This window comes from Argentina silus (genome assembly GCF_951799395.1).
Source record: "Argentina silus genome assembly, chromosome: 8".
Classification (NCBI taxonomy): Eukaryota; Metazoa; Chordata; class Actinopteri; order Argentiniformes; family Argentinidae; genus Argentina; species Argentina silus.
The window spans coordinates 5,045,307-5,070,140 of record NC_139662.1 but is presented as its reverse complement, the minus strand read 5'-3'; the positions used below and the strand labels follow the sequence as shown (position 1 = coordinate 5,070,140).

The 24,834-nt window shown below is 41.1% G+C and overlaps 1 protein-coding gene across 1 annotated transcript in view; it reads right to left on the bottom strand.

The window, feature by feature from the left end:
- The window catches only part of casz1 (castor zinc finger 1), a 176,297-nt gene that overhangs the window by 138,308 nt on the left and 13,155 nt on the right, over window positions 1–24,834 (bottom strand). Inside the window, exon 3 of the mRNA XM_083674547.1 lies at window positions 1,999–2,090. The gene's annotated coding sequence lies outside the window, so the exon portion shown is untranslated. The remainder of the gene's footprint in view (window positions 1–1,998; window positions 2,091–24,834) is intronic.

Below are 24,834 nucleotides of genomic sequence, written 5' to 3'. Positions count from 1 at the left end.
GATAACACTATCAGCTTGATCCCCATGGGCACCAAATGCCGGGCCTAGCTGGCAAATAAAGCTACAGTGTCTTGACTCCTTGGCACATTAGCTCTGATTACAATGACCTTCATTATATCAGCTACCCTTATTACAACACGTAGAACGCGCCTCTCCCCAGGGCCAAACACAGTGGGGGAAAGAATAAGGGAAAGCAGTGTTTCAATGGGCTTGTGTTGCACTGTACAAGCTGAAGTGTGAGTGGTAATATACTGTACATAGCGCCTATACAACATCTTCATATTGCTGACCAATCAGTTCACCTGAACATATCGTCTTAGTGTTCCTGCTGGACAGCTCATTGTGCAACAGTATAAATAATCATTTTGGTAAATCTGGTGTTCCACAAGGCTCTGTGTTGGGACCATTCCCACTAATACATAGCAGGTAAAAGAGATTATTTCCTTTCTAAAAGTTTCAGAAAAACTCAATGACTAACAAAATATAAATCATAAAATCCAGTTTTAATGAATCATTACTAGTTCTGTTTTTAAAAAAATAGATATCTTTACACATGATCAATTCTTTGGCAATGCAGTGCTATACTGAATGAGATACAGTGTTTTGGAATTACCTATTTGCAGTCTGGCAATGTTACTACGAGAGATCGTGCTGGACCTGAGCCTTCACCAGAGGCTGAGGACGCCCTACCTCCACTTAATATAGAGCATGCATATTAACCTCAATTTCCTGCCTATTCCCCCCTCCACAGGCTACATGGTTGGCCTCAACAAGCTCTTGGCAGATGATACTCCTCTGGTGTGGCTCTCATTTGGGCCTGACCACCCGGTGTGCGGGGGATTCTCTCCCACAGCCCTGCTCATCCCTCTAGAGGCCCCTGCTGTGCTTCTCACCCTCCCTATCTCCTGGCAGGTGACTCAAATGACAGACATTACCCACAGAGACCTGCCTCTCCCCATTCACTTAGTACAGCTAACAGACCACAAAACAGAATGAGTTAAACAGTGGGGGTCAGGGGACCATCCCTGCACTGTGTTTGTTTGGTGCTGAGGTGAGGACGGGGTGGGCAAATCAGCTTGTTTTGGATTAAGAGCAAATCAAGAAAATGTAAGCATTACCAGAAGGCCTTTATTTGAAACAAAACACCTGTAGAAAAAGGATACAAAAAACTAGAAGGCACAGACAAAATATCATTCATAACCTCCTATTCATGAAGTCAATAATGAGTCAAATCATTGAGGAGGAATAGGGCATACAGTAGCAATATAGCCAAGAGTTTAAACCATGTCAATCCCAGATGACAGTATGTTAAAAAAGCAAATAAAATTGTAACTTAATTATAGATTTATAATGAGCCACTGCACCACTGCCAAAAGCAGTAGTCCCATACCAAGGCAAATAGGCACCTGCTGAATGCTCCCTGCTCATGGGTTTTCATAGCTTAATTAATCTAGGCCTTGGGGTATCATGACTCGTGTGTGCCGCTTGTGTGCATGTTTGAGACAATTAAGTTGTTCCAAGAAGCAGAGGCGCAACTTCTACGCTGAGCACAGACGCTGATACTGTACTGTACAAGAGCTTTTTGTGCTTTATGAAAAATGAGCCACATATTTGATCCACATAGTAACAGAAGAATGCTAATTGTGTGAACATGTGTATTCATAAAACTATTGCATCTACTGTGCCTTACTTATCTTAACCAATCATCTGTCTCTATAGCTTGCCGTATCACAAGCCAGACCCACGTTTATGTAAAGATGGCTAAGTCAATTCATCCGTTTATAAAGAGGTGTAATAGTATGCTATATTGAAGTGGATACTGATGACTATGCTAAGTTGCTACTGTAAGTATTGTTGTGAAATATAACATGTTGCAGTTACTTACCGTGAGGCCTGTGAGAGGGCTGTGAGAGAAGGCTGAAGATAACGTCCAATGACAGTCACACATCGCATACAAACACACTGAGATATTGGAGGCGGGATATTCATGACACTCACCTTCTAGTTGGGCAACACCTCCAGCTGCAGTGCTTCTAAGATACTCCCTCTGGCTTCAGCTCATGACTGCTTAGGGACACTCACTGCCATTTCTATAGAGGTAAAAAGGGGGAGTTTTGTATTAAATGCAATGACTTTTGATTTATTTACACTTAGAGATTGTAGCATGGCTAGCAGTCTCTCTTTGGCTGTGTGGCCCTCACACCTATATTCACTCCCCCCAATGTGCCACAATAATACATTACATATGTTCACATGTGAACTATTGTTGGTCAACATGCTGTGGTGTACTATCAATGGCAGCAACAGAATTTAAGTGTTACGGTGGGCTGGAGAAGCTTTTCACACCAATACAGCTCCTCAGCAAAAGGTTCACACCTTCAGAACTGTAATATAAATATTGAATTTGCAAGTGTGATCCACTCGAACAAACCAATTATGCATTTACAGAGGAAATACTTTGAATATTATGAAACCACTTATTGAGTCAATACATGACATTATTATCTATCTTGTGATCTTATTAGATTAGCTCTTTCAAGGGAAAATAGGGCACAGTATTTATATCAAAAGACGATTAGCCTTCAGTGTTTATTGACCAATAAACTATTGCCAAAATGGGAATGAAAAAGCTTTAGGTTTGTGAAAGCAAACCACTTCTGAAATGCCGAACCAAGAGAGACAGTTCTGGTCCATTTTGATGGAGTGCTCCCCCTAAAAAGACCTCATTTGTGTAGTGCCACATTCCACACCGGGGTTAAATAAACTGTCTGAACCCACGCCATGAATGTATTGTCTGGTGGGACAGACATCGTTTTGGATACCACTTTATAACAACAACATATCCTTTCATGTTACTAAAGACCTAAACCTTCATTCAAAACATGATGCCCTTGGTGACCCCATGGATAACTGCATGAAAAACTGCATGGAAAAGCTGCAGGGTCTCATGCTTTAACTCTGGTGTGAGGTTATTGTACACAGTGGACAACAGAGGCAAATGTATGGCTGCAGGGTAAGAGGATACTTTAAACAATAAACTATATGGAAACAAATCTTTATAGTTCCAAAATCTCCAATACTCATGTATCCTCATGAAATGTAACTTAATTGGAACAATCATGCAATACTCCATAGTTCTAATCCAAAACCCACATTTGCAGATTTTCTGAGAAGTTTTTCCATATACAGTACAATGAGTTAAGATAAGAAAATTAACACACTCCTAATGACTGCTAATTACCAGTTTAAATGTAGTTGATAAATAAGCAGAAAACCTAATAAATAAGATAATTATTACTGCTGCTAATTACATTTCCCATTAAATTTCTAATGAGATTGACTTCATATTCCACATATTACTGTACTTTAATGACAATTCCCCTATACTGTTTAACTATGGTGGTAGTTAGGATTAAGTGGCAAGCAAAAGTCTCAGAGTGATTTTAATAATTTTATAACGGTGCCACTACAGAAATCATTTGAATGATCTCATGATAATAAGATGATAATATGATATGGAAAAAATTATATTATCATCATAATATTTCACAGTTTTTGACATCATGGATGTCTGTCCATACAAGCGTGGTTTTCGATGTAAACCTAATCTGCTGCTAAATAGACACCTAAATTACGTCATTTTTCTTTTTTTGTCCACTTGATCTGATATCAGTATCAAAGGTATATTTTTTTCAGTGAGAACAGATGCATTAGAAGGAATCACTCAGCTCTGTAAAGATCCAGGCAGAAGGTCTTGGGTCTACAGAGCATTCGGAAAGTATTCAGACCCCTTAATTTTTTCCACATTTTGTTATGTTACAGCCTTATTCTAAATGGATTCAATTCATGTTTTCCCACATCAATCTACACACAATACCCCATAAGCCAAAACAGGTGTTTAGAAATGTTTGCTAACGTATTAAAAATAAAAAACTGAAATATCACATTGACATAAGTATTCAGTCCCTTTACTCAGTGCTTTGTTGAAGAACCTTTGGCAGTGAAGTCTTCTTGGATATGATGCAACAAGCTTGGCACACCTGTATTTGGGGAGTTTCTCCCATTCTTCTCTGCAGATCATCTCAAGCTCAGTCAGGTTGGGTTGGGAGTGCTATTTTCAGGTCTCTCCAGAGATGTTCGATCGGGTTCAAGTCCGGGCTCTGGCTGGGCCACTCAAGGACATTCAGAGACTTGTCCCGAAGCCACTCCTGCGTTGCCGTGGCTGTGTGCTTAGGGTCGTTGTCCTGTTGGAAGGTGAACCTTTGCCCCAGTCTGAGATCCTGAGCGCTCTGGAGCAGGTTTTCATCAAGGATCTCTCTGTACTTTACTCTGTATTTTTCCCTCGATCCTGACTAGTCTCCCAGTCCCTGCCTCTGAAAAACATCCCTACAGCATGATGCTGCCACCACATTGCTTCACCGTAGAGATAGTATTGGTCAGGTGATGAGCGGTGCCTGGTTTCCTCCTGAAGTGACTCTTGGCATTCAGGCCAAACAGTTCAATCTTGGTTTCATCAGAGCAGAGAATCTTGTTTCTCATGGTCTGAGAGTCCTTTAGGTGCCTTTTGCCAAACTCTAAGCGGGCTGTCATGTGCTTTTTACTGAGGAGTGGCTTCCGTCTGGCCACTCTACCATAAAGGCCTGATTGGTGGAGTGCTGCAGAGATGGTTGTCCTTCTGGAAGGTTCTCCTATCTCCACAGAGGAACTCTGGAGCTCTGTCAGAGTGACCATTGGGTTCTTGGTCACCTCCCTGACGATGGCCCTTCTCCCCCTATTGCTCAGTTTGGCCAGGCAGCCAGCTCTAGCAAGAGTCTTGGTGGTTCCAAACGTCTTCCATTTAAGAATGATGGAGGCTACTGTGTTCTTGGGGACCTTCAATACTGCAGAAAAAATTGTACCCTGTCCACCAGGTCTCCTAGCCTTCACTGACACATCCCACAATTGCAGACCATTGGGTTCTTGTACCCTGTGCCTTGACACAATCCTGTCTCGGAGGTCTATGGACAATTCCTTCGACCTCATAGCCTGGTTCAGAATCAGAATCAGAATCAGAATTGTTTTATTTGGCCAAGTATATTTTCACATACAGGAAATTGACTTGGTGAGGTTGGTGCATGGAAGTCCCAGAGTCAGTGAGAGGCAGGGAGCTTGTTTGTGAGCCCCACTGCCATGGGGAAGAAACTGTTCAGGTGGCGCAAGGTTTTGGTCTTGATTGACCGGAACCTTTTGCCGGATGGAAGTCTATGGAAGAGAGTTTTTGCTCTGACATGCAATGTGAAGGATGCCTACACCTCTACAGCCCTCCCCCTATCAATGTCCTAGACCCCCCCCCCCACCCTGTCTGGACCCATTCACACCTCTCACCTATCCCTTTGTCCCATCCAGTACCCTCTCCCTTCCATCTCCCTCTCCAGCCCCTCTGACTCCATTCACACCTCCCCTCCTCCTCCAGCCCCACCATTTCCTCACTTGAAAACTCTTCAGCGCCCCCCATCATTCTGCTCCCCGACACCACTGCCACAGCCAACGACCCCTACACCACCCCCCGCTCTAATGTCTTCATCAGTACGTCTCAGGTGAAGAGAGAGCTGGGGAAACTCCGCACCAGGAAGGCTGCGGGCCCTGACGGTGTGAGCCCGAGGGTGCTCAAAGTCTGCGTGGACCAGCTGTGTGGAGTACTACTCCAGTACCTTTTTTAACCTGAGCCTCAGTCTGGAAAAAGGCCCATCAATGTGGAAAACATCTTGCCTGGTACCGGTACCAAAGAAAAGCAACCCCAGTGTTCTGAATGACTATAGACCGGTAGCCGCTGAGGATGCAGGTGGACTCCCCCGTTGTCTCCTGGATTATGAACTACCTGACCAACAGGCCACAGTTTGTACGGCTGCAGGGATGTGTATCGGACTGGGTGGTGAGCAGCACTGGCACCCCCCAGGGGACACTTCTGGCTCCCTTTATCTTCACCCTCTATACCTCGGACTTCAGGCACAACACAGATACTTGCCATCTGCAAAAGTTTTCGGACGGTTCTGCAATTGTGGGATGTGTCAGTGTACAGAGGACTGGTACAGAGGACTGGTGGACAGTTTTGTTGAGTGGTGTGAGCAGCTACTCAATATCATCAAGACAAAGCTGATGGTGGTGGACTTTAGGAGGACTAGGGTCCCCCTGTCTCCTGTTTTCATCCAGGGAGAGGATGTGGAGGTGGTTCAGAGCTACAAGTACCTGCGGGTGCACCTGGACAATAAACTGGACTGAACTGGTAACACAGATGTCCTGTACAAGAGGGGCTAGAGCCGAGGAGGCTCAGGTCCTTTGGCGTGTGCAGGACTCTGCTGAACATGTTCTACCAGTCAGTGGTGGCCAGCACAACGCTCTATGCGGTGGTATGCTGGGGCCGCAGCATCAAGGAAGGTAACACCAAGAGGCTGAACAAGCTTATTAGGAAAACTGGTTCTGTCCTCGGTGTCACCCTGGACACTGTGGAGGAGGTGGCCAATAGGAGGATGAGGACCAAACTCCTGGTCATCATGGACAATCCCTTCCATCCCCTACATGACACTGTGGCAGAGCAGAGAAGCTCCTTTAGCAACAAATTACTACAAACACGTTGCACTAAGGAGCGCTATAGGAGATCTTTTCTGCATGCCACAATAAGACTGTACAACTCCTCCTCCGGCTGGCTCAATCGGGGTGATCAGAGTCAGGTTGGGGGATGTTAAATTATACTGGACTGTTCCTATTGTATATAATGTTTCCAGATGTCTATTTTATTCTATTATTCTATTCTATTGTCACTTTATTTTGTTGTTGTTGTTTGTGATGTGAGCTGCTGTAACGCCTTAACTTCCCCTCTGGGATCAATAAAGTACCTTTCTATCTATCTATCTATCTATCTATCTATCTATCTATCTAAGTCAGATTGATATAAACCCTTGTGGGTTTAACTTTTGGCCAAAGTTGGTATGTGGATATGTCTACAGTACCTAAGGTGCAATACACCGCCTTTAGCATATGCACCATATGAGAGCGGAGGTGGATCACAGTGTCTGCGTGCCAAGTAATAGCAGGGTGGATTAGAGCCATGTCTTCCACATGGCTTCTTCCTAATCCTGCCATCTGAGGTAAACACAGGACCAGGTGAGGCAGCACTCCTGTCTGAGACACCTCTCCAGCACTGAAGGATCTTTACATAAAGGCCTCAAGGAATACTACTTTGGAGTAGAACGGAACTTTGTTGTTTACATTAAGTGAAAATTTGCCATTAGCTCCCGCTCCCAATCAACACGACAAACTCTAAAGCTGTAAAAGAAAAAAAATATTTTTTTGTGGATTACAACTCATTTCATGTTTTGTCACAGATAATTATGTCGCAATCCTACAGTTTGCATACACCATGTCTGATTCATTTAATTCTCAGACAGGGTCAAAACTTACTGTCAACTGGTTATTCAGAAACAAGTTTCATGATTTCTAAAAAGGTATTAGATGAGTCTAAACCAGTGAAACTACAGTATACTGTACGTCACTGTGAAAGAATGCTGTCACATTTTGTTCCAGTCTCACTCTCCTAAGATCCGGTTAGAGCAAAAGCAAAGAAAGAAGAAAGAAAGAAACAAAACAAAAAGAAAGGAACATTCATTGCGTGTTTGACGACTGTGCTGATATAACAAAAAAAATCCAATCATTATGTAAAAACAGGTTTTGATGTGTCATGACATGAAATGTTTTTCATTACATTTTTCAAGCATGACCTCACAATCTGCAAAAATGTACACACCCATGGAACAGGTACTTGAGGTGAAACAAAACGAAAAGTGCCAGGAATATGGATATTTCATATCTAAATGGGACATGTGTGGTATTATTCATTCAATGATGCAGGTTTCTCTGCGGGATCTTTTTCTAGGATATAAAAAAAAGTGTTCTTCACACTGTGTAAGTTCAGGATGTGTTTATAAAGATCAAGTGACAAGCAGGCAAAGATCAGCTCGAAGCTGCTAAAAGGTACAGGTCAGGGGCTAAGCTTATAAAGCCCTCATTCTGCCTATAGTACCCTTGCCACAGAGTTACTGTTTACATGCACTATGGAGGCTGTCAATCACTCTCGACAATGGGATCTGATCTCTGCCTCTTGCTCACTTCTTTGCTCTCCAACAAGATATCACAATGAAAATGTGTACAATGTACAATATAACGCCAAAGTATTTTCTTTTTTAAGGGACACCATGATCAAGTGATTAATACACTAGCGGTGATGCCACTGCATTTATGTGTGATACTGGCTAAATATTGTTCAGATAAGTGTAAAAAGCTTCTGTATTTCTGAACCATTGGAGGGGAAAGTTAAAGTTAGAGAAAGGTGTGAAATGTATGAAAGGGAATTTAGGTTTCAGTTTCCGGGATGTTGCTTCTTAGAACTGTGATGAGAAGGAATGCTTAATACTCATAAGTTATACAGCCTGTTTATCTAGAAACGTACTTTTTTGGTTATTTGTTGTAAACAATGGCATAAAATAGCTAATTAGTTTTTCTATTCCAGTAAATGGGTTTGTGGTCAACAGTTAGTTTTTAGTCTTTCCTGTTTCTAATATTTTAGTGTTAAGGATATCCATTTCAAATAATTATACCACTTCTGACTCTCAGTACACAATGGATTTGACCTTAGAAGTTAAAAAGACAAACACAATCAAAAGCTAGGCCTTTGACAAGGAAAAAGCAAGGTTAAATAAGTTTAAATATTACCTAAATCTGTTTTGAAGACCTCGTCAAAACATGTGAATAAAGAAATCCTCTGAAAAAGTGTGTACCATTTTGATTTTACTGATAAAAAGAGGATCACAGGAAACTGTAAGATGTTAACCATTCAATGACTGTGCAAGTTAAACCTCAAAGGTCTTCAGATAAAATATCTTTCATCCATTCAGCTAATATAACCTGTTAACTGAGGTAATCGATTTGTGCATTAATCTTGAAAATATGATCTGAAAAGAAAATAAGTACTGTGGAATGAAAGGTTACAAATTACACAAAATCACAAAATGTTTTTCTTTTTTTAGAAAGCTTTTAGTTGCTTATATTTGGGTCACATCTGATATCATTGCTAATTGAAGCTTAGATCTGGCGCAAATCAAACAAAGTCAGATTACAGTGTAGATAAGGTATTTGAAGATTTGTTTGAGGCAGCCTCTGTAGTCATCTGCTTTCACTGAGGTTTTACCGCTTTTTGATTCATTTTCTTTGCACAAAAAAGTACAGGTACAGGTAGAGGTGGATAAGGGCACACTCGTTTTCAAATGGTAAGAGGGGCACTTGGAGGGAGAAATACATGAAATATGCATGTGAAAGCTTTGAAAGTAGTACATGAGAGTTTTCGCAGATTGTTGCTCACATTTGAAGACCGGGTTGACAGAGTTTATCAAAACATCTGAACCTGAATGACAAGATTTCTAATCTATTGTACCATGCTCATCTTCATTGCCCTGAAGCAAAAATTTACAAAATATGCACCAAAACAAACACACCACCACCCGCCATTTACTATAGGAGTATCATTCCTGACAGCAGAATGTCTCTTTCAGACAAAAGTCACATAATATTTCAACTGGTTGGTGATGATGCAGTTGTGTTGATCTATGAAATAACACACCTATACCATGCTTGTCTCACACTGGTTAATTACTTAAAACAGATTGTTATCTGCCTCTTTTCTTGCGGGATAATGGATCAGACACAAGATGCGATCAAACTTCAATCTCCCTCCAGATGTCATGTGATCTCTCATTCTTTTATCTATTAATGATTTCAAAGGCTTCCAACCATTATTGCTTTTATTCTCTGAAATAAAATCCAGCTGCTCTCTTTGTTGTGTGTGTGTGTGTGTGTGTGTGTGTGTGTGTGTGTGTGTGTGTGTGTGTGTGTGTGTGTGTGTGTGTGTGTGTGTGTGTGTGTGTGTGCTTAAGAATAAAAGAGTGTTGGATGAAGCCCCTTCTGTCCCTTTTCCCAGAATAAAAATTAATATAACACAGCCAAAATCAAATAGTCATTGCACCTTCATTTCTCTTAGGAAAGCTAGATGTGCCACAGGGAAAACAACTTTTTGGGCTAAAACGTTTTGAGTATGATTAGTAGTGATAAAGCATTCAAACAGTTTACTTATTCCCTCAAGGTGGTTCTCTCACCAGTAGGGCCCAACCATTTTAAAGGAGTGTGAAAACGTGTGGTGTGTTCTATGTGTTTGTGGACGTGTTGTGCATGCAAGGAATGGTTCTGTCTTTTATAGGAAAATTTACACCTGTGCTGTGATTTATATAAATCAGTAGTGCCCACAAAGCAGTAAAACTCTAATTGTTTCTTCCATTTTGAATGTCTACCGTCCATTAAGGATGCAGTGGGTAATAAAGAGGACTTTTAATCAATCCTCTCTTGATGTGTGAATGGGCCTTCCTACCTGACAATGCTACAGTATGTTTTATTTTCTAACTGAGAACAAAGGGATAGAGGTAGCGCAATTCACAGTTGTGGCGTTGTTATGTTGCCTGTTCGTAATCTTGACGTAAGTAAATCTTGAAGTAAGTAAACATAAAATGATGAAGCAGATTTATATGTGAAGCAGAAAAGAAACTCAACTGGACATGAAACATCACAGGATGGTCAGAATGCTGTACAGCTTCAACCTGTCAATTCCTCTTGATCAGTTTTGACTGAATATGGCCAAAACATTCTGCTGTTAAAGTGCATATCCGAGGATACTGATTGGAATCCCCTCATCTTCTAAGTGCTGCTTACCGGCCCTTGCAGTATTATGGAGCTGTTTTAGAGTGAGTACAGAAGTGTGGCATGTCGCCCTCCGATGCCCTCCATTGCCGTCTCTGTGCTGACCCCTTCATTCTCAGATTAGACCGGGTGACCCCTCCTCGACCGACTGGCACGACCACAGTAAATCCTGGAGGCTGCTCATGCTAGGGACCTTGGGTAATTAATAAAATCCCCATTACATGCCTTGTGCCCGTTGTTTGCTATTTCAACACCCCATTTGTGCCACGATTACAGTCATTATCAGTCACCGCCATTAATTCTCTACCCGATGCCAGAACTGCATACTAATAAATTGGGCTCTAAAAAATGTTACCTTTCAAGGAGTTGGTGTTGGAGCCAGGCCAGGAAGTGCCACTCCAGATTAGGAGTCATCTGGTGACTCGGAAAAGGCCCTTTGAATAGTGGGCTGCTGCATCTTTGGAGATAGTTCAAATTTCCCCTTTGATTATTTTCTCTTCGCCTCCAAAATGAATCTTTATTAAGCTTAAATCCTAAATAAAATGAAATTAGCAGACTGCAAAATATTGCTTTCTTTTCTGACTCTATTCCCCCGTGCCTCCATGCAAATTATAATGCTTATTTATGTAAATGAGGTGTCGTCTTTAATTAGTTTTGCTTGAAGGCATTAAAATACATGTATTCTTTCCCCAAAAATGATTTGTTTTGTTGCTCTCTTCGGTTTAGGTTCAAAATGAGTGATTATGTCAACTAAAGCTTTATTAATTTCATAGTTTTCCTTTTTTCCTTTTTTCTTTTGGAGTATTATCTTCTCCACCCACTTCCTGGAGAGTGTATTCTCTCTGTGAAATGGAGATGCCTCTTCAAGCAGTGCTCAGAGCACTATTCTGTAAAGCCCTTCTAGAGGACCCAGGTTGAAACCACATGGTAGGAAGGCTCTTCTCAGATCTACCTACTCCTAGAGTTGTAATCCACCACAGTGCCTTTGTCTAATCCACACCAAACCTGCAGAGGAGCTACTTCAACGTTATCTGTACACTATGTTGTTTGCCTACATGAACATTTGTATAATGATGTTACAGAACACATAAGACATAACTATTCAAAAGTGCATTGTGCTCCTATTCTGTATTTGTTCCATTTGCATTTGGCCCCTACATCGTAGACACATACTCCTATGTAACGAGACCTGAGTCTGTGAGTTGTGTCATCAATCAAATGCTAATACCAATGTAAATTCTGACAGCCTGTCAGCTTTCAGTGCCCAGCTCTAAACTGAAGTGCGATGACCTCTTAAACGACTTTGAGACTGATTTGGGCCCTATTTTAATATTTGTTTAAAAGGATTTTCAGTGTTACAGTAAATCTCCTGCTCGACACCGTTTTTATGCATTTACTGTTGATTTACAGCGTCGCACTGAGTGGCTATCGAACAAAAAACTGCTTTATGTCATTGGGGAAGGTGTTGGGTCAAATTCAGTTAGATAGAGAAACTCACACTGTCATGCTGTATTTCAAACACCATGTTGAAAAAGGTCCAACTCCATGCCTGATTATTGTTCAATATTATATCAATATTCAGCATGACTTCAACTGTTCAGATGGACTGAAATGGCATACTCTGCAAGTTAAGATGCCCCCACCCCTGTCCCCCTACCAACATGATTTATGGAAAGGAAGCTAAAACCATTATAGCATTTTTATTATTATTGTTCTTTCAAGGCTAATGCAACAATAGATTTTTGCATGATTGATGCGTTACACTAAACATTAGAGGATTACATTAACTTAGCATAGAACAGCTAAATGGCATGAGCTTACTTATTGTTGTTTTTTCTGCACATTGTATTATAGTAAATACTGTACATATCATACAAATTCTCAGCAAGTATTGATCAGAAGCTGGCTAAATAAATAATCTGATCGTAGTTTCTCCATTTGCTTTTGATTGTTGCCTGTTTTGAACATGAACATTCTGGCTAAAAATACAACTTGCACTAAATTACTTAATGCTTCTAAAATTTGACTTGCAGCTGGGTCAATGGAGTGCAAAGAAGTAAAAAATAAATGCTAGTGACTTTGATAGTCTCTCATCCGCCCCCTCCTCTCTGCAAAATATTAAAACTCGGCTTGTGGGAGGGAATGTGGCAGCAATATGCTGAAACTTCAATCAGCTGCGAGGAAATTCCACTTGTAATAAGGAGGAACTGGCTTTAATCGCTATGCTCCATCCCCCAGTTCCTTCCATGGGCTTCAGCTGTCAGGACACAGGCATTGAGTCGAAATCAGCTTCTCTTTTATGACATCTCTGAGCAAAACTCCAGACCTCATGTGAACCTTCTGGGTGATGAGTCCCCATAGTGGTAGCACTGATGACCTGGAACACACTCAGATTCTTCTCACATACTCCTGGTTCCTCTGGTCTTGAAAGATGGTAATCGTGTACTGTACAATGGTCTTCTTCTTAGGTGTGTACACCTAAAGTAATTTGCTCCAGGTTTTACTGGTCAGCTGCAATAGGAGTTTCAGGCAGATCAGATTTTCAATACCAGATCAATTTCTCCCTGATCTGTCATACTGTGAGCTAATCTTCTTCAGATCATCAATCTTGAGGGTTTGAAACTTCATGGTATGCTCCTTCCAGGGGACTCAAGGACATAAACGTTTTCAGATTAAATTTTGATTCAAAACCAGTCAGGTCACAAAGCTAAACTTAGTTTACAACAAAACAGAAAGACAACAGTTCACACCTTGACTCACACCCTTAGTGCCTTTCCCAACATTTAAGGAGAGTATGTTTGCGTGTGTATCATTTTCTGCTCATGTCCAGGCCATACACAGTGGGCATTCAGCCAACTGATATTTCGCCCAAAGTGCTAATTTGTGCCACTCTTGTGTGCACAACGCTATAATTACCTGAAAACGTAAACTGGAAGCTATGTCTGACAAAAACAAGATTCTGTCATAAAATGCAGCTTTTGGGGCTTGATGGTGATGAGAGGATTATAAGACACATGAATGAGTTGTTTGAAAGGCATGGTACTTTTCCATTTGTCTTCTGGAAAAATCTTTGGCGAAACACCTGGCACATTAAGTGCCTGAGTGTGAGCACATAAAATAGCTAGCAGTCATTGAGCTGTTATATAAAGTACTATCACACCTACAGTATTTCAATTGATGTTGTAATGCATCTTCAAATCAGTCTATTTGTATCTTGATTGCGATAATGTGGCAGCTTAATCAGTTACCTACAGTAATCAAATGTATTTGAATACTAATGAAATAGCCAACTGTTAAAGGTCCATTACTGTATGTAGATTTGAGCGTTAAAATAGTGCTAAATGACCATGATAAATCGATAGCGATCAAGGAAACAGATCACGTAATAAAGAACGTTCAGTGAAGAGCTTTGTTTTGGTCCAAACAAAGAGCTTTCTACAATCTTGTGTCGTGGTCAAGCACTGGCCTTTATGTACCGTTTGTTTTGCTTTGTTTGGTAACAATGATATGCACATATTTCCTACTATTCAAAAACGTAGCATATTTATGTTTTCACATTTTCAGTGTGGCCAAAGAGGGCCAAAACTACAAGCTTCCCCTTTAAGACATTATTCAAATTGCATACATAGCATCCTCTAGCTATGACAGTGATCCGTCATTTTATTTCAATGTTTTCCCATATCTGTAACGAGATCACTCAAGTGAGACATATATCTTCCTAAGTCAGGTTGTATTTACTGAATTCACGTGTATTGTTGTTGCTTAGCTAGTTAGCTTGAAAAACAAGTTTGAGCACTTAACACAAGGAACAGTAAGTTCTGTACTGTGTGTGTGTGTGTGTGTTTGTGGCATTTTTTAAATTCATATCTCCCCATTGAATGTCAGAATCCCACAGTATACATGTAAAGTAAGTTGCTGCAACGCCCTGTTGGTGTGGCTAGATTTCTCTGAAAACACATTGTGTAAGATGTTTGTTTTAATAACAGGATCGTTAGTGACATGGATCTATTTTTCAAAAGGACAGTAGATGCCTGGAATGCTCTCTTTTAGATATGCTTCTAAAAATGATCCTACTTAAATTGTCAGTAGGGAGAAAAAGCTGAGAAAAAGCCAGCACACATTGTTGTGCTGGCTCAGAGGCTAATTTCAAGTGGGCTGCAAGGCTCAGCAACACTATAGGGTGTGATATGCTGTCTTTGAGGCCCTCAGATTTCGAGGCCCTACGAGCCCTTCTACCCTTGCCCAACACATGGGCACACAAGAAATGGTATGATATCAAAATATTTCACTTATGTCCTGTTCAAATCCCCTTCCATTTTTTGTGCTCCCAGAGTCAAATAAAAATATCAAAATGAAAATAAACAAACTTAGTCCAGGTCAAATACAAATTGACTCCAATTACCTCTTGTAGTCAGAAAAAAGGGAGACTTTTATGTATGAAGACACTATGTCTTTGAAACACAAAACAAGACAAACTGGTTCAAGGCTGTTTTAGAAAGATGTAATTATTCAAATAAAAGTGTTCCCCTCCAACAGCCAGTACATTCCAATGATGCACAGTGAAGTCGAAACTAATGCCAGAATAGTGTATACTGTACATGTGAGTGTGTGTGTGTGTGTGTGTGTGTGTGTGTGTGTGTGTGTGTGTGTGTGTGTGTGTGTGTGTGTGTGTGTGTGTGTGTGTGTGTGTGAGAGAGAGAGAGAGAGAGCTACTGCTACTGACAGAAAGAAAAAGAATGAATGAGCGAGTTAATCTGGCAGCAAACAAATGTCATCTACGCTTCTGCAGTTTCAGTGACATGTCTTGTTTAAAAGAGATAAAAGAGTATAAAGAAATAAGCTGTTATATCTTCCTTTACAAAATGTACACAATGGGTTTAGAGTATACTGATAACAGCTTACAATAAACAGTATCATACGTGACTAGCATTCCCCCAACATGTCAGCACTTATTTTCTGAAAAACCTTGCCAATGTCATCATCATCATTTAAGTCCAAAATGTACAATGTGCACTTCTCTCACACCTGTTCATTGTTCATTTTCAAAACCTGTAATCAAAAAGGCAACATGAGAGCTATCCAATGTTTTTTCACCTATATACTTATCAATTTGTCAATATAAGAAGAGCTGATTGTGTATAACCACAACCTACATGACTTCCAGGTACATACATTCACAGTCAAACACAACACACACTTGCACAGATATGAGTGATGACATGTGCACAAGCACACACAATTTGGCGCTAGGCAATACATGAAGGGTACCAGACCTCTGACAAGATGTTAGATCTACAGTCATTATCTGTAATTCTACATCACAATTGTACAGTCAGGCTCATTTTACCAACCCGGAAGGATGAGAATTCTTCACAACCACAGACCTTTAATCTATTGAGACATCATTACTGTGCTTTTATTACCCCAAACGTACCCCTGCAGACTTTTTAAATGTGATATGGAATATGATACATGTACAGAGGGGTCATAACAATATGGAAAAGTTATCTTGAGGCTAAGGTCTGAAAGAAGAGGTAAAAAAGCTTTTTTTTTTATGTTGTACAGTACACCACGTCTGGTGATGGGTGAGACAAAAATGGATGTGAACATCATAAATGTTCTGGAAGCTTCAACTAGTCGTCTGTCTTTTCCATTAAAATCTGAACTATTTCAATGCATTCTCTTAAACCCATTTGCTACCCATGTGAGTATATTGAGCTTGCTGTGTAGTGTTCTGGCATGGTCCAACCATTGCCACTGAAACACACACCTCACATGGTACAGTACTCAAACTCAAACCTCACGCCTTGCACCCCTTATGTCACAGACACCAAAAGATCTAGGGTGATAAAAACTCACAAACCTCTGTCTTTATGAAGAAAAAAAAAAACCTCACTCTAGGTTTTGCGACAGCCACAAGAATTCAAGAGAAAACAAAATGCTTGTCAGGGCGAGTGTGCGAGAGGTACGGGGGGATTCTGGCATGGCCTCAGCAAAGTCATAAAAATATTTTCCTTTTTATTTAATGTCGTCCATAATTCATTGCCAGGAAAAGCTAATCAATAGCACCTTAATGAAAACTTGAGCCATATTTTATTTTGCCGCAGAGAAGTCCCGGATCAGCATTTGTTGCCTTGTTGTGTGCTGGATTTCGCCCTTGGGCTGTTTGACAGATGTGCATCACACTTGCAGATACCTTAAATACTTGCTCTCTTCAACCACAATTGCTTTATCAACACGCCAAGGAGTGGGGGTGAGATTTCTGACGATGAAAGCAATTGAGACTCAAAAATAGGATTAAAGTCAATCTATATTCTATCATTTCTGTTGCTCCCAAATTGCAAATCGCAGAAATGTCTTACAAATATGTCCTGTTGATTTGTAACTACCTTCCCTTTTGTAATACTGAATTAAGATTGCACTTGGAAATCTTCCAGTGCTGAACAAGACAGTGTCATTCATAAGACTTCATAGGAACACTCCTTGAGGATATAGTTGATTGAATCTAAGAGATATTGTGAAACACAACAGAATATAAGATGTGGTTCACAGTGTTTGATCATTGTACTAGAGTATTCATCTTATTTGTCTTACTTATTTGTCACATATAATCAAATCGAGATGTCACAAAATTAAAGCGGTGTGAAGAAAGTGGCGACCGAGAATCACTTGCAGAGAAATTGGTAAGATGTAATGTTAATTGTTTCCAGTGATCCTTGTCAACATACGCCATGGTTCCAGTCAACTATCTATGAACTCAGACTACAATTACGAGGGAAAAGGTCATTTTCCATGCTCTAAAAGGCAGTCCTAATGAACCACTCTCCCACCTATTTAACACAACTCGCCATTCGAGTCACTAAAACAGACTTTTGTTTTCCAACCCTATGCTGTAGTTCTGTGGTGAATGGGGATGATGTATACGTATTCCCTCTACTGTGTCAGGAGCCACCTTTGAAACCATCAGGAAAACTCTGGAGTTGTTTACCCAAGGTGTAATTCCCTCATTCAGAGGAAGCTCGACAACAGTTATTCATCAAAAAAAAGAAACTAATATCTCAAAAGGTCAAGTCATAAAAAGACAATATCCGCCCTCTCTCCAATGCCTGGTGCTTTAGTTAACGTTAATAAAGCAAAGCAGAGCTATTTGATGGCATGGCACTGGGTGGGTGAAAGCTGTGCTGTAAACTGGAATAATGCTCAGGACTGTGTTATGGCCTATGTACTGTAGTAAGCTACAATAGCAAGACGCTATGCTATCATTCCACCTGAACCTTTGAGTAAATGTCTGATGAGGATTTTAACCCCTGTAATATTTTTTTCCAGTTTCATAGTTTGAGACTTTCTGTGTTCTTAGATATGCTGCATATTTGTATGCAGAACTATTGCACAGCGCCCATAAAGTATACAAACAAAAAAAGGTTGCACTGCAGTTTTGTGAAATTTGTAAAACATAATTTACTTCATAATGCAGTAGTATTGGATTCAGATGTTCTTCTTACTACCAAAGCTATCTACCTATAGTATGTCACCCTCCATGGGAAAACAGAGAGCTGTCCAGTGGCTAGACATCATTTGCATGCATTTGAATTGTCAGCCGGAGGTGAGAGTGTCAAGTGTAAGACTCTGGGCTGATGCAAAGACAGCTGACAACTCAACCCAGCCCCGTGTTCAAGCTCAATAACAGTAGATAACATGGCTAGGACAACATAAAGCACAATGCATGTAAATAAGAATTAGAATCAAGTTCAGATGTAAAAACAAATGTTCAAAAGATCAGGTACGTCAAAAAGAATTGAAAAATAGAATTCCAAAAACACAAAGGAATCAGCACTACAGTACATACAGTAGGCTGTCAGAACCAACTAGTAAACATGTGGATACATGTTGTAGGAAGGAGCATCATATACAATCACATGTAGATATTCCCATTCATATTTTATTAATATAAACACTGATTATTATTTTTTAGGAACGTAAAGCCTGTCTCTGTTGGGAATTCATGATCATGAATGTGTATTTTGCATTACAATTTAATAGTTAAGGAATTCAGTCATATTTTGCAGTGCAAATTCGAGAGAGAGAGAGAGAGGCCAAAGAGAGAGAAGAGATGGAAGAGAGGAAGGCCGAAGGGCTGTCTTGTTGTCAGTGAGCACTGGTAGAGGGAGGAGGTGCCGCGGTGTTAGTCTTCCATCCTTACGGCAGCCTGTGTTTACGCCGATTCCTCAGGCCATTTGTTTGCAGCACTTCCTTGCCCCACAGCACCATGCATAATGCAGGAATGAAAATGTTAACAGTGGCAAATAAAATCGGCAAGGTGCCCCCACAAATCAGGGCAGTTTAGGAGCACATTTAATCATCCATGCTTTGGGGAGAAGGCAAAGCGATTTATTGTGGCATTTTCAAGAAGATCAGGACCCCTTTTTTTCAGAGCCCTTCCGGAAGCTTCCTGCTCGGCCCCCCTCCTCACAAGACCCGATGGCATGGGGTCTGCCTCTGTGCACCTCCATGAAACATCTCTGTGGTTTGGCCCAATTACGCTACTCATCTCTTCACTCATTTGGAGAAAAGAGAAAGTAACTTGCTTGTAGTGGGTTGCACACAATTGCATCAATAGATCCCACCCACCAAAAATAAATAACAAAAAAATGTTTGTTTGAAGAGGGCCGCTCATGTAAACACACCAACAGTGATCCAATCAAGGCCTTGCATTTCCCCACCATGCTGCAAGACAAACAAGTTGCAGCACCATATGGTGGTGTCAGGAAAATAAATAATTCAAAAAAATTCATGTGCAGTACACAGACGAGCGACCGCAGAAATACCAACACAGGCGTCCTCGTACTTAACCCTGCTAATAAGAACCCCCGGCAGGGGGGCCAGGGATAGACATCCACAATATCTACCCTTAACTGGATTGAGAACTACTTTGGCATTTCAAAGAAAAGGACTGGCAACTGTCTCTGGATCTAAGGACAGCGTTTCGTCCACTGATACAATCTCCAGTGCCTTTCAGCACTTCCTGAACATGAGACGGCCTAATCTAATGAACTGGGGGGCAAAACCTGCCCAGGCTTTTAGCCCAGTGCCCACGTTGTCTTGTCTCACATCTGACTGCACTCAAAAAAATAAAAATAAAATTTGGTTCATTTTCCCTGAGGTGTACTCTGTGTGGCTTGAGTCATCATTGTTCAAGTCTTTAGAGTTGAAAAAACACACATACACATACACACACACACACACGCACGCACACACACACACACACACACACACACACACACACACAAGCACATAAGCTGGTGGCAAGGTTATAGCCAGTCAGACGAGGGGCACTCGTATTCTGCCAACCCCAGGGAAAACTTGCAGAGGGCTTAGAGAGAGGGAGAGGAGATGCGCCGTGTTGCTGACATGGCAGCCGTCACGTCACAGTAACTATAAAGAGTGATGCGCGCAGACAGCGCTGGCAAGCACCAAGGGTTTAGGAAAACAGGGGCTCCACACCCAAACAGCAAGGGGTTGGTGGACTTAGTGAACAGAGAATAACTGCATTTTAACAAGAAAAACGTCAGCATCGAGATGTATGAGAGTTGTCAATCAAACTATACACAAATGATCTTGAAATATGCTTAACTCTGTGTTTATATGCTATTGGAGTACAATAAATTATTAATGAACCACTTCAAATTGCAAAATGATAGGTTGCTCTAAAAGGGCTGATGTTTTCTGAATGTCAGATTAGAAACCAGGCAGATAAAATAATCTGTAAAAGGTGATTATAAAATACAGCTACTAAAGCACTGTAACAGACATATGTTTCTTTGAATGTCCCTTTTTTCTTGTCCTGTAAAAGCCAAGCCAAGTGCACCACAAACCACGGCATTATTGTGTCATAGTATGGACTATTTTAAGACAGTGTAGTTTGCTTGACTTTTTTAATCTAATAGATCAAATGGAATTTCCCATCGTGTTGGAGAAAACTGGACCTTATTAAACATCTGGCAGAGACAAAGCAAAGTTGTGCGACGCCAGTTGACTACAACCAATGTTTTTCAAATGGGTCTTCGGCTGACTTCAAAATAAGTCTTCAGGTTCAACTTCAGGCGCCTACTTCCTTAAACTGGAGGATAGCTTTGTTAGATGTGTGTTGGCATCTAAAATACTGTAACGTCCCGTTAGCAGCTCTGCCAAGGGAGTTGACTGTCTTGATGTTGTAGCTAGCACAGCCGGTTTGTAAGTGGAAGATTGTGAGTTTGATATGCTGCTCTACCCCGCCATTCGCTACACTGGTGTCAGAAGGGGATGGCGCCCGTGAGGCCATCGCATGTCCACGTGAGTGACTCGGTATAGTGAAGCGTGAGGGCACGCTCTCCCGAACAGAGAGGATAGCGTAACGACCCTGGGTAAGGCCCGTTAGCAGCTCTGCCAAGGGAGTTAAGATAGCGGCCAGTTTGTAAGTGGAAGATTGTGAGTTCGATACCCGCTTAGGGCAAGCTGCTCTACCCTGTCGTTCGCTACAATACTATAGATGGCAGGAGGGTTTGAGGCTGATCATGTGCTGGTCTGAGAGGTTTAATAAAAAAATGTCCCCAATACTTGAACATACAAGACAACATTATGTATACATATATCAACAAAAATAGATAGTTTGTATAACATCAACTTGTAATGAATGTAATAAACAAAATGGAAAAGCACATGTCACAATCGGCCTTTAATCAACATTGCTGTTCATTGCAAATTGTTGTTTTCAACAGTAAACATTGACTGCATCCCTGCCACGACTTTACCTTGAAATACAGGTTGTTTGGCTACAGACAGATTGATAGGAGCGCACTGAAAATTCCATAGCCACACTAAAAATTATGTTGCATCAGTCATATATCAAAACCAAAACCATTTTGTTAGATAAAGTTGATGGGATTTCTTGAGATACTTAAATAAACACAATAAAACAGTCTTTCCCCTCAGTTCTACCCACGACAACACAACATTTAACACTTTAAACAGTAAAGCAGTAAGGGATGCTTTAAAAGTTTAAAACTGCTGCTGGGATGTAATGCCCTGAAGCCATTGAGGGACTGCTAGTTCAAGAATGTCTGCCGCCAGTGTTTCACGACTTGTGAAACCATGAGCTTTTAAGACGACGCTTCACTGTTTACTGTGTGCATCAGGACAAAGGAAGCTAACAGGATAAGCAAAAAAAGATGCCCTAAATTGCTCCGCATCCATGGTAAATCACAGCAATTTTTATTGCCTCTAATAAGTTGATGCAAGGCCATTTTTCTTCCTGCCCATCGTTCAAACATTTAAGGCATATTTACAAGGAACTTGTTAAAATATTTAATAATATTTAGTGGCAATTTCGGAGCGGCCTGTCACTGTCAGATTTACACCCTTTAAGTGTTTAAAAAGGCGATGACATGAATAACAAACTGTCAAAATGGGCTCATTTGCATAGACAGGCCATAACTCCTGATACCTTGCATTAAAAAAAGAGGTTTTTAACAAAACGAGTCATAAAAGAAGCGTTCAGAGTGAGTGATGGCGGAGACTCCTCCACAAAGTCGCGCCACAGAGACAGCTATCCTCCCGGTACAGATGCTGCCGAGATCATGTCAGCCAATAAAGGGACATATATCCTCCTGCTTTGACTTATTTATCCCGCGTGGATGAGCTCAAGATGGAACATCTCCTATAGGCTATCTTAATTAATTGTGATAAAAGGGCTAATTCAGAGGCCACGCTGGAAAAGTGAGCCAAACAATAATATTCCCCACAAATCATCCCCCCGTCAAATATTTCCTCCATAACTTTCTAATTCAAAGTCCGGACATGAGGCTTTAGTTGAGGAGGCCCGTGGAGCCAAACAACCTACCGCATCCTCTGCCTCTCCAGCACTGCTGACTAAGATTATCAGATGAACTTGTGGCCAGTCGACGTTAAACCGATTTGTCCTGTGTTTGACTCAACAGAGGACTGGCCATGTTTGGTAGAGTTACTGTACCTCCTCCTGGTTTCAGAGGGGTTTGATGTTGAGCCTTTTTGACCTGGCCCTGCCCTGGCTTGCCCAGTCAGAAAAGGGCCCCCGTTGACACTGATTGCAGGGCTATGAGTAGTCTCTCCCCTGTGCCCTCTCAGTGCAACTCTAATTAATAGCCAATTCATCTTCTCTGATCTGAGCCAGCACATGCAGTAATATATCGTTAGTTTGGCAAGCAAGCTATTAAAGTGTAATAACCAAGTACCGGCACTCGATTTGGGAGAGTAGCACATACTTAACCATGGAGTGGAAACAATTAATTTATTGGAGGATCTCCTGTAACCAATCATTTACCAGCGTTCACTGTGCTGCACAGCCACCTCCTGTTGCACATGGTGCTAGTCGATGACATTTTTTGGGCTGAGCGCCTGAAACTTCTCACACAGTGACCACAGTTACGTAATCCTCATCTAATCCCCACTATGACACCTTCTCCCTACACAGAAAAATCTCTAAAAAGTTAAGGAGTTCATTACATAGGACCCCGGCACATCTCTCGTTACCTTACCACCATTACCACAATGCTTTACCCACCGAAAGTTTGCTCATATTTTATTCTCAATGTGCAACGGGCCCAACACAGACGACACTTTTACTTGGAATAGCTGTGTGTGGAAGTGTCTATTAAGATGCATTACAATAAACGTTGCACAGTATATCTTGGTACTGTCAAACTGATGGCAATAAAGTAACATGGATCTGCTGAGGCAATTCCTTCTATTTTGCTCCAGTAAGAGGATTGGGCATGGCAGGTAATGGACTGTGCCAGCGGGGTCATGTGGTTCCTGGTACTGGGGCCACTAATATATGTGTAGGTAAAGCAAATATCGGGGACAGGTGGATTAGAGGGAGTGGCCGTTGTTGTCAGAGCACACACACCCGCACACACGTGTGCACGCGCACACATATGCATACACACATATGTATACACACACACACACACACACACACACACACACGTGCACACACTACAATGGGATGCTGAGAAACCTATTGCTTTGAAGTTAGCCAACTATTGAAAATAAGCACATTCTTTAATGATAATCAACTCTAAATAACAATTATTTCCTAAAACTTTTGATTTTTCATTTGTTCAGTCTCAAACGATTTAGATAAAAACCACCCCATGTGTTACCTCTGCCTTTGTCACATAACTTTAAACAAAGGAGCTTCTTTTTAACTCCTATTATTTTTGGAAACAAATAAAAATTCATAAGTCCCAGGCTTGGGCCTTTGCCTGCCTCTGAAGCAAAACCCTTAAAACCTATTATTCTTTTTGCTAGAACTAATGACGTTTTTTGTCTCTTCAGCTTAAGACACTAATTGACAGGTTTTTTTGGAGGATAGCCCAGATGGAAAAATAAGTACCCCCTTAAAGACCCAACTCCCTCCTCATCCCAAAGCTTTAAGTCCCTTATTAATTAAACTTTCACCAAGTCAGGATTTTTAAAAAAAAAGTCTGCTGCCTCATAAAACGGAACAAGTCTATTGTCTTAGAAGCTAATATTTGATTTCCATAAATAAAATACCTTTTTTATTAAATAATTTGCAAAAGTGGGACTGGGACTAAAACATCCACACAGTAATTAGAGGAAGTAGATTTCCATCCCAAGTATTCTAAAATTGGTCAGCTTCAACCAGTGCCCCCTTGGTTCTACTGTAGCATTCTACTGTAGGGGATGCGTGCAGGGCTGTGTGAAGCTCACAGATTGCGTCACTCACCGGCCCCGCAGCCCACAGATCGACCGGCCCATACACCAGCCCCACAGCCCACAGATCACTTTCTCCTGGTGCTCCAGATGGCCAGTCCGCTACTGCCTATGAGAGGCATCACATAATAAGGCAACACCATCATACCTTCATTAGCAATAGACTACAGAACTATTGATGAACACTAAGGTACAGGCACTCACTGTAGTTACGGAAAAGTAAGTGAATGCAGCCTATGGTAGGTGATATTCCTCACAACTCCTTGATTGCTAATAAAAGCATTAGCCTAATTAAGATGTATGTATTTC